Source organism: Calonectris borealis, chromosome 10 (assembly GCF_964195595.1).
Source record: "Calonectris borealis chromosome 10, bCalBor7.hap1.2, whole genome shotgun sequence".
In the NCBI taxonomy this organism is placed as follows: domain Eukaryota; kingdom Metazoa; phylum Chordata; class Aves; order Procellariiformes; family Procellariidae; genus Calonectris; species Calonectris borealis.
This window is the reverse complement of record NC_134321.1, coordinates 10,004,132-10,016,574: the sequence shown is the minus strand read 5'-3', so window position 1 is coordinate 10,016,574 and position 12,443 is coordinate 10,004,132. Positions and strand designations below refer to the sequence as shown.

At 38.4% G+C, this 12,443-nt stretch overlaps 1 protein-coding gene across 2 annotated transcripts in view; it reads right to left on the bottom strand.

Moving 5' to 3' along the window:
* FHIT (fragile histidine triad diadenosine triphosphatase) overlaps positions 1 to 12,443 on the bottom strand; it is a 628,091-nt gene that overhangs the window by 254,202 nt on the left and 361,446 nt on the right. The window lies entirely within an intron of this gene.

The following is a 12,443-nucleotide window of genomic DNA, read 5'->3' as shown; positions in this document are numbered from 1 at the left end:
CTTAATTCAAAAAGATTAATTCTAATTTTTAATTAAAGATAGAGAATATTGTTATACCAGTTAAGGCACAGTGAAGGGAAATGGTGCGTACAAGACAGTTGGACGGGGGCTGTTTTTAATAAAGTAAATAATAAAAAACAAATACAACCTTCTGCCTCACACCTGCAGTGGAATCACCATGACGTGACACCAGAGCTTTCAGTTTGCCCAAGTTAAGGACACACTCGCTCCATTCCTCCTTTCCTCTCTATCGTGTGACCTGAGAAAATGTAGGAGAAAGAATTGCAAGGGGCTGCAAAGTAGAACAGAGACTGATCGGGCTTATAAGAATTTCTACTGATTTGTAAATTGTCATTGCAAGCACCAGGTTACACCGCTTAGAAGTATATTTGTACAGGAACTTTTAAAATACTGGTATTTGGTAAGTCACATACTGCTGAACCTTTTTGCTCTACATGCTTCTCTTTTCCTGTGTCACTGTAGCAGCCTCTTTCTTGGGATAATAACCCTGTTCAGGCAGACTTTGGGAAGTTACTGTCCAGCTGCGAGATACATCCCTTCAGCTGAGACAGACTGACTGGGCATGTGAAGCAACCAGTTTTATCTCAGTGCAAAGGAAAACACTTCTACATAAATCATCTTCAATTATTTAAGGGCACCTTGCTGTGATTCGCACTAGAAGAGCCCAGACATGCTTATGATTTCCCTTACGAGAAGAGCAGTAATTCCCAGCTGAGGAATATATCTGTCCCGATATGATTTTCACATGATTTTACTTTTGGGGAAAAGGATGCTAATCCTTCCTCAGCTGTAATGCAGGGAGATTAGGACAACTGGCTTGTCTTCAGGCAAGCTCAAGGGCAGTTTGTCAGCTGAAATTACTCCACCTGGACCCTGTCGTGACACCATTTGTTGTATGATATTAAGATCAGTGTGGCTAATGATGGAGGACAAGGATGTTCCAGTATCATTAAATGTACTAAAATCTATCAGTTTTTATTTCTGGTCAGTAATTTCACAAATATCTCATGAATTGCACTGGAAAACAAACATGTTTTCTTGGAAAATGAATTGATGAAAGGGAAAAGCCCAGGTGAGCTTAAAATGGTCAGATTGGAGGCAGAAGCATTTCAGTGGTAGAGAAGACAGGGGAAGTATTTTAAGACTATACAGGTAAAGAAACTGTAAAAGACTTTAAAGAGGAAAATAAGCAGCCTTACAGCTGTCTTCTGCAAAACACTAAATATTAGTGTTACCTTACAAAGCACTAAATGGAATTTAAATACTTTTCATGCATGTAGCATAAAAAGAAAAAATAAGTTCAAAAACCAGAGTCAGGTAGGCGGTTTTGAAGTACTCTGTAAATAGCAGGAATAACCCAAAGCGATATAACTGAGATATTACCGTGGAAAACCACAACTTACATCTCCATCTTAGCATATTACTTTTCAGTTAAACCAATTACACAGAAATCCACTTTTGATGGTTATCAGGAGCTGGCAAAAATATTCCATAAAGGATATAAAAGCTACATGCTAAAGTAAAAAAAAAAAACACCCACACTACATAATTTTGTCATTTATTTTCAAGTAAACATCCCATGAATTTGAAATGCATAGCCTGGGCTGGAAGTTGACAGGTACCATCAAATTATGAGGTACTAAAATTTTTAATTCCTGATTTTTAATCAAATTTCCTAACCTAAACATCAAACAGATTTTATGTCTAAAATACCATGTAAAAATGACACTCTTCCCTAGGAGATTTATTACCTCAGAGCACAAACACAAAATCTGATCCTGCAAATGCTCCCACACAAGTAACCTCTCTGATACAGGTTTGGTCTCAAATAACTTACTGGCATGAATCTAGTGACCAATGAGTCAAAGGTGGTAAACACCGGCACTACGGCAGTTTACACCACCTGAGCGTTTATCTCAATTCCTGCAGAATTAGACCCATGACCATGGGTCCATTACATAGCTATTATTCACTGTTGATAGTAACAGCAGCAGACAACTCCCAGTCAGAATCAGAGCCCTACTGAAAAGCCTTTCAGCACACATAGAGTCTTTAGTCCCAGATATGAGTATAGAAATTTTCTAGTATAAAATGTGGAAAAGGCAAGTAACTCCCCCAGTATGATATGACAGATATGACTACGGGAAATATATGAAACTACCCTGCAGCAAGAAATAAGGGGGAAGATCAAATCTTGCCCATATTAAATGCACAACAGATTCATATTCTTTCAGTAAGCATGATTTCAGAATGGCCCAAGTCTATCTCATGAAAACAAGCCATCAGAGAATAGATTTAAACTGGAAACCACAAATCAGAATGAGCAAAAATGGAATAACCCCTTTGAAATCTGAAATAACATTTTTAAAATTTCAAACATTTCAAACAGCAACATGAGAAGAGGTTGTTGTTTGGTGCTATGGAGTGGAAGGCAGAGGACAAAACCAATCTTGACTTCACACTGTTACCACAGCAATCCATCCCCAAACGAACACTTCTGCAACACGTACCTCCTCGTATGGCGCACTGCGCTGGCCACCGACAACCAAGACCAATGGCCACACTGCAAGACACTGGTTCACTTGGTCTCCAGTCTCACGTGTACAAACTCTTCAATATTTCAGGGTATCTCACCACTAGAAATACCATAATTAAAAGAAATGAAGGCTGATTTAGTGGAAGAAAGTCTTTCAAGTGCAATGCAAGGTGCCTCGAAGACCTGTTCCCTGCTGTGCATTACCCTGCTCAGGACATGGGGCTCTGCTCCTCCTCAGCACATTGCTCTGTTCATCTAACCTTCCTTGTGTTCATCTAACCTTCCTGTGACCACTGGTTTTTCCCCATTCTGTTCATAGAATCATTTAGGTTGGAAAAGACCCTTAATATCATCGAGTCCAACTGTAAACCCAACACTGCCAAGTCTACCACTAAACCATGTCCCTACATGCCATGTCGACACGTCTTTTAAATACCTCCAGGGATGGTAACTCAACCACTTCCCCGGGCAGCCGGTTCTAGTGCTTGATAATGCTTTCGGTGAGGAAATTTTTCCTAATATCCAATCTAAACCTCCCCTGGCGTAACTTGAGGCCATTTCCACTCGTCATATATGTAGAAAACAGTTTTATAATGACTGTGTCCACCAAAACTAAAAATTGGTGATTCAGCTGTTAAAAAGATGGTTCTACAGATTTGTTTCTTGGTGTTTGCCAATGCATCAGAGAGATCAGCAACAGATCCACTTGATGAACACCTTTGTAACGAATCTCAGCTGGAAGAGACATTGTAGCTACCATTGCCCTTGCCTCGCTCACAATAGTATTGTAAAGGAGCAGATTTTAATGCAATATATCTTTTTCAGCACATTTCTCAGCAACAGCATTCATAAGCACAACGACGAGAAGACAGTAACATTTCAGATGACAATCCAATTCCAATTTCAAGCCTCACAGGGTGCTATTACAAACAGCAGGGAAAAATTACAGAAGGTACTGTAAAGGCACCTTTAACTTTTAATAGCCATTTTAATGCAGATGATCTTGACATAATTTTACTGCCTATTTGGTAATCTTTGGAAAACGGAATGAACACAAGATCATTTTGCAATAGACAGTAACATTTTTTTTTTTTTTTCAGTATCTGTTTTCCTGAGCATCCTTCTAGAGGAATCTTATCATAAATCAGTATACCCTGAATTGCTGGAATTTATTTGACTGTGTTGGCAGCTGGTGCTGATAGCTACAAATGTGAGTCACAGAACTGTAAATTAGAATATAGTGCATCAATGGATTTCTTTAGGCAGAGACTTTTTAATAGCATCACAGGAGTGACTGCATTTATGGCTCAAGTGGTATCTTGAGTTCTTTTCCAGCTTAACTTGTGAAGTGAGTTGAGTGGCAATGGGACTTTAGCAAATTTTCCCCTAAAATTTATGTCTATAAAAACCCACAAAAGAAATAAAAAAAAAAGCAAAAAAAAATTCGGAATAATTATGGGAACCCTTTTAGGATATAAGCACCTAGGAAAGGAAGCTGTCATTTCTTACTAATGCCTCTTTTTTGGGGAAAGGAAAACAGAATAATCAAACCAAACCCCACCACCAAGCACACATCAGTGGTATGTCCACACAGGCTAAGATCTTTATGAAGATTAACATAAATTCTTTTTGTCTGTGTCCCTTAGCACGTCAGCATAAAGATGATGAAACTCTAAATAAAACTCGTACAACTTTACCAATAAAAATACTGAGAACAAGTAATAGAGCTTTAGCTAAAGTTGCAGTGTAAAATCCCAAGGATGATTTGACATCCCACACATTTGTCTCTCTGCCTTCTGGAGATATCGATGGGCCAAATGGTATGTTTTATATTTACCAATGTTTTCGCATGACAGCAGGACCTCAGAACCAGGCTTCCAGAGGGTCTGTGTTTACATATACCCTAGAAGGAAAATTTTCTCTCATAAAGCTATTGAGGGAAACTTAATTAGAATTAATATCTTTTCCATGTATACTAAAATAAACTCTCACACATTAGAAATCAGAAGGAAAAATAAAGATATTTAGATCATACAAAATTGCCAAAAAAAAAAAAGGATGAAAATTCATTCCAGTTGAAAATGAAAACAACGAATAAAATTTAATGACAGATGATAAATAGGAAAAAAAAGGTTTCTCTTTGACAAAATTGAAATGTTACATTTCAGCCTGGAACTTAAAAAAATAAAGTAAATTTTAAGGAAATGGTTTGAAAGAAATCTTATTCTGAAAAAGGAAAGTATTTTCTTTTAGAAAATGACAAAACTAAATGTTTCAAAATTCGTTTTGTTTTGGTTTTAAATGACAAAATTGAAAAATTTACTAATTGGCATTTCTGCCAAATGAAGCTCTGCTCCATTCCATCTGTTACATATTTCAGGTAGCCCAATTGTTCCTACATTTACATCGATCAAAATGTGTGCTAACAGTCTGTATTACCAGCAGAACTCTCTTATATGAACGCACAGAAAATTAGCTGGGATGCGTCATTACATGGCACAGCAATTCTGCCTAATACTTTCCAAAACCCTTAAGAAAAAACAGCAAGAAAAAAAGAAAAATAAGTCAATAAATTTTACTTTCTCAGTGAAAAGAAAAATCCCATCATTACATTCACTGTCATTAATCAATTTTTAAAAAATTACATACTTTGAAGATTAAAACATAGTTTGAATATAAGAACAGTAAAGTAACTGTTCATATACAGATAAACCCGTTAGAAGTATGAGTCAAAATCTGTTACATTATATCCTCTACATACACCTTAATGTATTCACAATGCCAACACACAGAAAGCTAACTCAGGTACTTCCTTGGGGACCCAGTCTTTCTCAGCTGTCCTATTCCTATGGGATGGATTACCGGAATCGCCCTATGGAAAAGCACGTATGCAATGGAGTCCAATCTGTAATCAGGGCAGATGGAGCTCAAGTCAGACAGTGTAAATATTTGTTAGATGCCTCTGTTGCAGTGACTGTACTAGTTCACATTAGACCTCTGAATTCCAGAAAAAATATGTAAATTCTGAATGCAGGAACCAGTATAATTTTTTTCACACATGTCACAGATGTCTGAAAAAGCAGGAATAAGTATATCCTTGTTGTTTTTCAAGTCATTACTCTATCTGGAGAAAGGATAGCATACCGAGTGCTACTGAATATGGGGAAGAAATTTGGTATAAATTAATATTTGGGAATTTAGAGATAACAAAGATTAAAAAAGGTATATTATATAGAGAACACTAAGATTTAAGGAAAACAGAATTTTATCACACATCAATAAGATGTCTTTAAACTAACAATAAATAAACTAACATAAATAAAGGCTGCCTGAAACTTAACACTCCAGAGGTGGTAGATATTTAAATTAGAATTTAAGAAATTAGCTGAAATCACAAGAGTAAAACTTCTCTTATTCAAGCTATGTGATCATTTTGGTCTATATCTGCTCGAGAGCTCTGGCTGCTTTTTTTTTTATTATTATTAAATTAAAAAAGTGGAAGTGATCATAATTAGAGTCTGCTGGAAGCAAGTAAATTCCAGACAAGGTCAAAGAACTGTTTTTCTGTCCCAAGGGCACCACTGGGAATGAAGTGGTGAGAATTCTGAACCACTTCCCTGTCCTCTCTGTGCATGTTTACAAATGATAAAAAAAAGATTTCTCAGTTGCTCACACACTCACAGAAATCACACCAGCCAATCCATCAATGATAATACCATCACACTGGACTCAAGTTATCATACATTTAGCCTCTGTTTCTCATGCTTTGTAAAAGAAAGAAAGAAAGATGGATAAAATTATAGATATACTGCAAAAAGAGAACCCAAAGATACTGAAGTTCTGCTAAAAGGCTGTCCTTTGAGAACTGAAGTGTATTACTTTGGATTTAGACTTTGGATGAGAGGACTACCATGTCTTAGTCTATTGTTGTTCTTATCAGTGTTCTCTAAAGACTGTGGACAACATCCAGTAATGATTGCGGAATTTGATCATGTTTCTAAATTAATTGCGCTTTGGCCTGTTGGGAGTATGCAGTTGTATCCAGGGGAAAGGAAGGGAATAATACTGTATCGTGCCAAATAACCCCAAATAGACATTGTACTCAGCCTAGGCTGTGATCTAAATCAACTCAATTTACATAATCAGTTGAACGTATTAATTTACATAATCAAGTCTAAGTACAGTAAAGGTATGCAACTGCAGCACAAACATATTTCTTATTCAGAATTTGCAGTCTACTAGTTCTTTTCAAATGACTTGAAGTTTTTAAACTTTCTCCACAGTGTTAACATGGCAAAAAAAAGGATTTATTTTGCTGAATAAGAGAGGGTTGGGAGGAAGATTAAAGAGAATCAAACATTCCAAGTTTTACTTTCTGTTTCTTTAACATTCCTTTGTGTCTGACCAGACAATGCCTAAAGAATACGTACCTCAGCATCTATGACCACTCTGAACCGCATTCTCACAAGGAAGTAAGCTGCTGTGGAAACCCCAGATAAAAAAACAATTAATATTACAGTACTTTGAGTAAAAAATAGGAAACTACTTTAGAGATGTTGCAGTATTGAGCAACTTGAATGTTCATACCCATCGAAGTTTTGTAGATTTCTAACTAAAGAACAAACTGTTTTTTCAGAAAGCGAGAAAGCCATAGATTGGTGTTTAGCGGAAAGTGTCCTTTAGAACACTTAAAGATACTGTAACCTCATCATCTAAAAAGCCACCCAAAAATCACATCAATATTCAAACAGGCCACTATAATTGAGTATCCTCAGTTGAAGACGATGGCCGTGGGACACTGAGGACTGGCTCAGATACAGGATGTGCCTGGCCAAGGGCTGCTCTGCCCAAGGCGATGGAGCGCACGCAGAGAAGCCCGAGTGAGTAGAAGCCTGGGCTTCTTATCAGCCCTTACAAAGCTCTGGCACAGCTGCCGTCTACCTCCTGTGTTTGGACATTGCACTCATTGAGTGCAAGTGAAAGTGCAAGTGAAATTCTGTGCATTTCACTTGCAATTCCCACAATTCTGGGGTTAGGGCACATCCACCTGTGCCCACTGACTCACCTTTGGGCAAAGGCCAGTGCAGAAGCACCATCTTCCACAAAGTCTCACAGTTCCCTTCGTCCTGTAAACACAACCGTCCCTGCTGCAGTACTTATGCCATTTTTATGCTCGAGAAGCACCAGGACTAGCTTTGCCTGGACTCCCTACTACAATTTCTCACCAAAGACTCCCAATGCTGAACTGATAAACTCATTCATTCCAAGTACTACTGCAGAGAAGCCCTAAAATTCCTCCTTTGGCAGCCTCCTCTTGCCGAGTGTGAGCCCATGGTAGAGCAGATGCTTGGGCATTTGCGCATCAGCTGTGCCACATGTCCAGCCCCCATCTGAGCCCTCACAATCAGCGCTTCGTCACTCAGAGCAAATACTGCTTTTCTGGGCTCCTTCTCGTGTTAGCTGCAGGGCACCCCAGGAGATGGTAAAAATTGATTACACTTTAAGTCATTTCTGGAAGAAACACTGCTGTTTAAAATGTGAGTGCTTCCGTTCTGCAGTTGTTTCATTAGGGAGTAAAAAACGAAACCAAAACAAAACAAAAAAGAAATCTGCAGCCCCGCAAATAAAAACTGATTCACTTACAAAGTTTCTAACATTTCCATTCTGACACTGCCTTTGAAAGCCAGTTTGAAACAACTCCTGCCTAGCAAATTGCAGAGGAATTATTCTCAATTACAGCCCTCCGTCTGTTAAAAAGTATAGTCACTGATCAGTGCTGACCTCTCCTGCAACAGGTCAAACAGATGAAAAATTCTGACAGCTGCTCAGTTTTGAAGCTCCAGGGAGAGGGAGACAGAGAAAGATGGAAAGAAATACGGTTCCTTGGCTCAATTTGATTTCAGTCTTTTTTTGTGTTATTATTAAAACTGCATTTGCTTTCTCTCTGCTGAATGAATTGCACATGGCAATGCAATTTTCTTTAAAGTCATTAGCTTAATGTTTTAATTTTGGTATCATTTGCGGAAATCTTCACACAATCAATCACTTCAGCTTTTGTTTCCTAGTTCTGGACAGTTTTGCTGAGCAGCACAACTTTGCTCCTCTCCCTGTTCCAGTGCCCATGTAACTAGGTTGAATATAAATCTGATGGATTCAGCAATGTCACACTACTGGGAGAGACCTATTGCTGGGGACACTTTGCCAAGCTACGGAGTAATCACTGAAAACACTCCTTCGAAGCAGATTTGGGTTAATTAAATTTAACTGCATGAAGAGAGTTTTTCTTAAAAAACTATCTGACATTTACCTGTGACTGTTCCCTCCAGGAAAAGAGTTTCTGTGAAGGGAAGAGACACTGACCTAATGAAAGGTAAACACAAAACAGTCTCACTTAAGCCTGACTTAGTGAAGTCTATATACTCCTGCATCCGCAAGGTAGAGCTGTTAATTAGGAGTGGGAACTATTTATATAGCTGGGCTGCCACTTCTAAGGATTTAAAAAAGATCAAAAGGACCCAAGAAAGAAGTGTCCCCTCAGGAGCACTTCTAACCCACATTTAGGTCAGCTCATGACTGATCCTTGAGCTACATCAGATGTGTTTTATTAGAGAATACTGTGTTCTGCCCCCAAAAGAAATGCAGTTACTTAATCTCACTGGAAAGAGTACAATCCGGCCAGTGCAGCCTAGGCAGGCCAAAAGAAACAGGAAAACAACATTCTGATATTTTGCTTATGAATGACAGCAAAAGTCTTAGCGAAAATGCTAATATTCATATTCATCTCTTACTCTGCTATTTTTTCCACAAATAAACAGGAAAGGGAGGTCTAGAGCTGTCAAATCATTGTTCCTTGAGATCACTGGCTAAACAGGAAAAAAAAAGAAAAACAAGCAAAGAACCTATAACTTCACAACAAGCCAAAATGTAAAAAAGGTTTTGTTTTTTTAAATTAAAACAAAACCAAAAAAGCAGCCGAACTATCTGACATGACACCACATTTTTAGTCCAGGTTAACCAGAACCGTCTCTTTGATCTATAATAAATGATTTCCAGGTTGGGATGGTGCATGTGTGATGCTAGAACTTGCTTAATTAAATCAGACTGATTTCAGAAGAAAATGTTATTCCAGAATAAAAATCCAAATTATTTATTTTTAACATGTCAAATCGAAGGAATATTTTCCTACATGTGCATGCCAACCCCAGAAACATTTTTTCATTGACTATTTTAAGCAGCAGTTAAATTATTTGTGTGAAAAAAAGAAAACACAAATTCAGTTGCCCGTGTATCTTTGCTTAAGGTGGCAAGAAACTGTTTTGTTGTTGCTTTTGTCTCTTAACTAATTGTGGGACAAACTTTTGGGTTTTGTTACCCTCAGCTTTAAACATGAGCAACCCCACTGGCCTGGTGGGACAATTCCAACCAGTGAAGCTGGTCCTCTAGTTTCTGTTCCTGTAAGTGTTCTGCCTTATTCTGTAAGCCTAAGAAGCCCATTAGCACACAATATTTTCTCCTCATGACAACACTTACACCCAGTAGCCACCGCATCTCTCAGCCTTTTTTTTGATTAAATGACCAGGCTGAACAACAGCTTCTCCACTCAGGCATTTTCTCCATTTCTTGACTCATTATTATTGTTCTTTTCTGCAGTCTCACTATTTTTCATCATCCTGTGAGCACCAGAGCTGAGCACGGTACCCTAGCACTGGCCTCGCTGATGTGATGCGTGAGAAAGTGAAAGGTTTTGGAGAAGACCATTTCAACAGCTCCACTGTCAGCAGAAGACTGCTTCAAATTCATCAAAACAAAAAGTGCTATAGTCATGCAAACTGCCGTTAAGTCCCCTGCAATTATCAGGTTGTTAGTATTTTCAAACTCTTCAATTCTAGATATCTATTTCCCAGCAAACTGATTTAAAAAAAAAAAAAAAAAAAAAGCCCATTTCACTTTGAGTGAAATGAATATGTAGGAATAGGAGAAATCCCAAGACATGTTTCCAGCACAGTAGTACCAGGGCTGACAAAGCGCTGGTAATGTGATTCAGCCCTGGTGGTTCAGCAGGTGATTGCTCCCCCATGCCTCCTGAGACATTACAGATGTAGGATCTCACTGCAAAGAAAGGTGGGTGTTGCAGAGTCACTCTGAGGACCAAGATTTGGCACAAAAAACTGGGACCTATAGACTTCTTGTTCTTAATTCTTATGGTAATTCGTATAATCTCAGGGATGGGAATCTTGGCACTATAGGTAATTTCCAATTACATTTTGACCACAAATCCTTATAGACTTTATTTTTTATATAAAAGGTGGTTTTTTTCAGCTCTTACATATTACTGGGCACTGGTACAAGATTTCCATCTCCTTCCCTAGAAAGGATGAGCAAAGGCAGTATTGTAAAACCTCTGGCCTGCCCCACACCCCACCTTCATCTGTTGAGAGGCTGTCCTGACTAAGACTAGCAGAAAATGACCTGTGTTTCACCCAGTCCTTGAGAACAAAAGACCTCACCATAATTATCTTGATTATAATTGCAATTTTAATAATCTGACAAGAGACATAGCTTAGAAGATACTCCGGAGAGCTTTATCAATTAAACTCACCTCCTCTGTTACTATTGCTACTCCTACAAGGTCTACAGCATTTTTTAGCTTTTCTATCTCGGGTGGCGATAAATATACTTTTATGACTTTCCAGATGTTAGTGTACAAAGTCTCTTTCATTATTCATGCTCCATAAACCCATACGAAGAGCTGGGCACAGATCAAGCACATGGGAAACCTAATTCCAACTATCTCACCATATTTTAGAAGTAATTTAGTACAGCATGCTCAGTGCCCTTATTTATGAAGGTTATCTGCTTTAGAAATATATAAAGCCTCTACTTGTCCTTTTACTGAAGTTTTTCAGTACTGAAGCTTGTAACACATCATGATAGCATAAGTCACGCCAAGAGCTAGTAAGGGATAATGCCTGCATACAACAAAGGGTCTGATTTAACTGACAATCTCTGTTTTAAGAGTAAAACTTCCCAAAGAGGTTAGGCCTAGAAGTTGATCTGAAGGCTCATCCATCATGACTTTGTGTTGTTAAACACGAAGGAGTCAAAGCCTCCAAGAAGAGTCACGCAACCATGGCTGTAGTTCTCTTTTTTACACAGGATTTGTAGAAGTTTATTTTGCATTTTAGCAAACTGAAGATCTTAGTTTAGACTAGTTCATAGCCACCTGGTTGACCGCATTACATCATGGGCCTTCAAAATGGAAAATTAGGTTTTTGTTAGTCAACTAAAAAATACTACCAAAAGATCTATTTTATATTGATGTTGGCAAAGACCAAAATACTTCACAAGATAAAAATCTGTGTTTACATTCTACATGTTAGCAGCACGGTCTCCTTTCTGCAGATGTGTTCCAGCCTCTGGGATCAGAAATCCCCAAACCGCTAGTAACCAGCAAGCAGAACAGTAGAGAGATCTTCAGATTCAAACTGGTCTCCCTCCCATTAAAAGGTCTAAGTGAAAAGCAATATCCCTAATTACTGTGATACCTCCCTTACGAGCGATACATGTGAAGGCACAGAAGTCATAGTCGTAAGTGATACAGGGCACGCAAACTGCCCAGCGAAGCAAGTGATGCACTGAGCGAGCCAGCGACTTCTGAAGGCAAGGACTAGGACTACACCAAACTTGCGAGGATCCACACGATGAGGTTTACCTGTTAGTTTTCTCACTTTAGAAGATGCTGCTAAGCAAACCAAAAGGCACGAGACCTTTGGTAGACTCAGAAATCTGTGAGCTCTTGTGGCAAAATATCCTTTCCTCCTTCATTAAGGGTGGAGGCAACAGTACCATGTGTTTCAGAAATTCCTCCAGCTTAATTCATAATCTG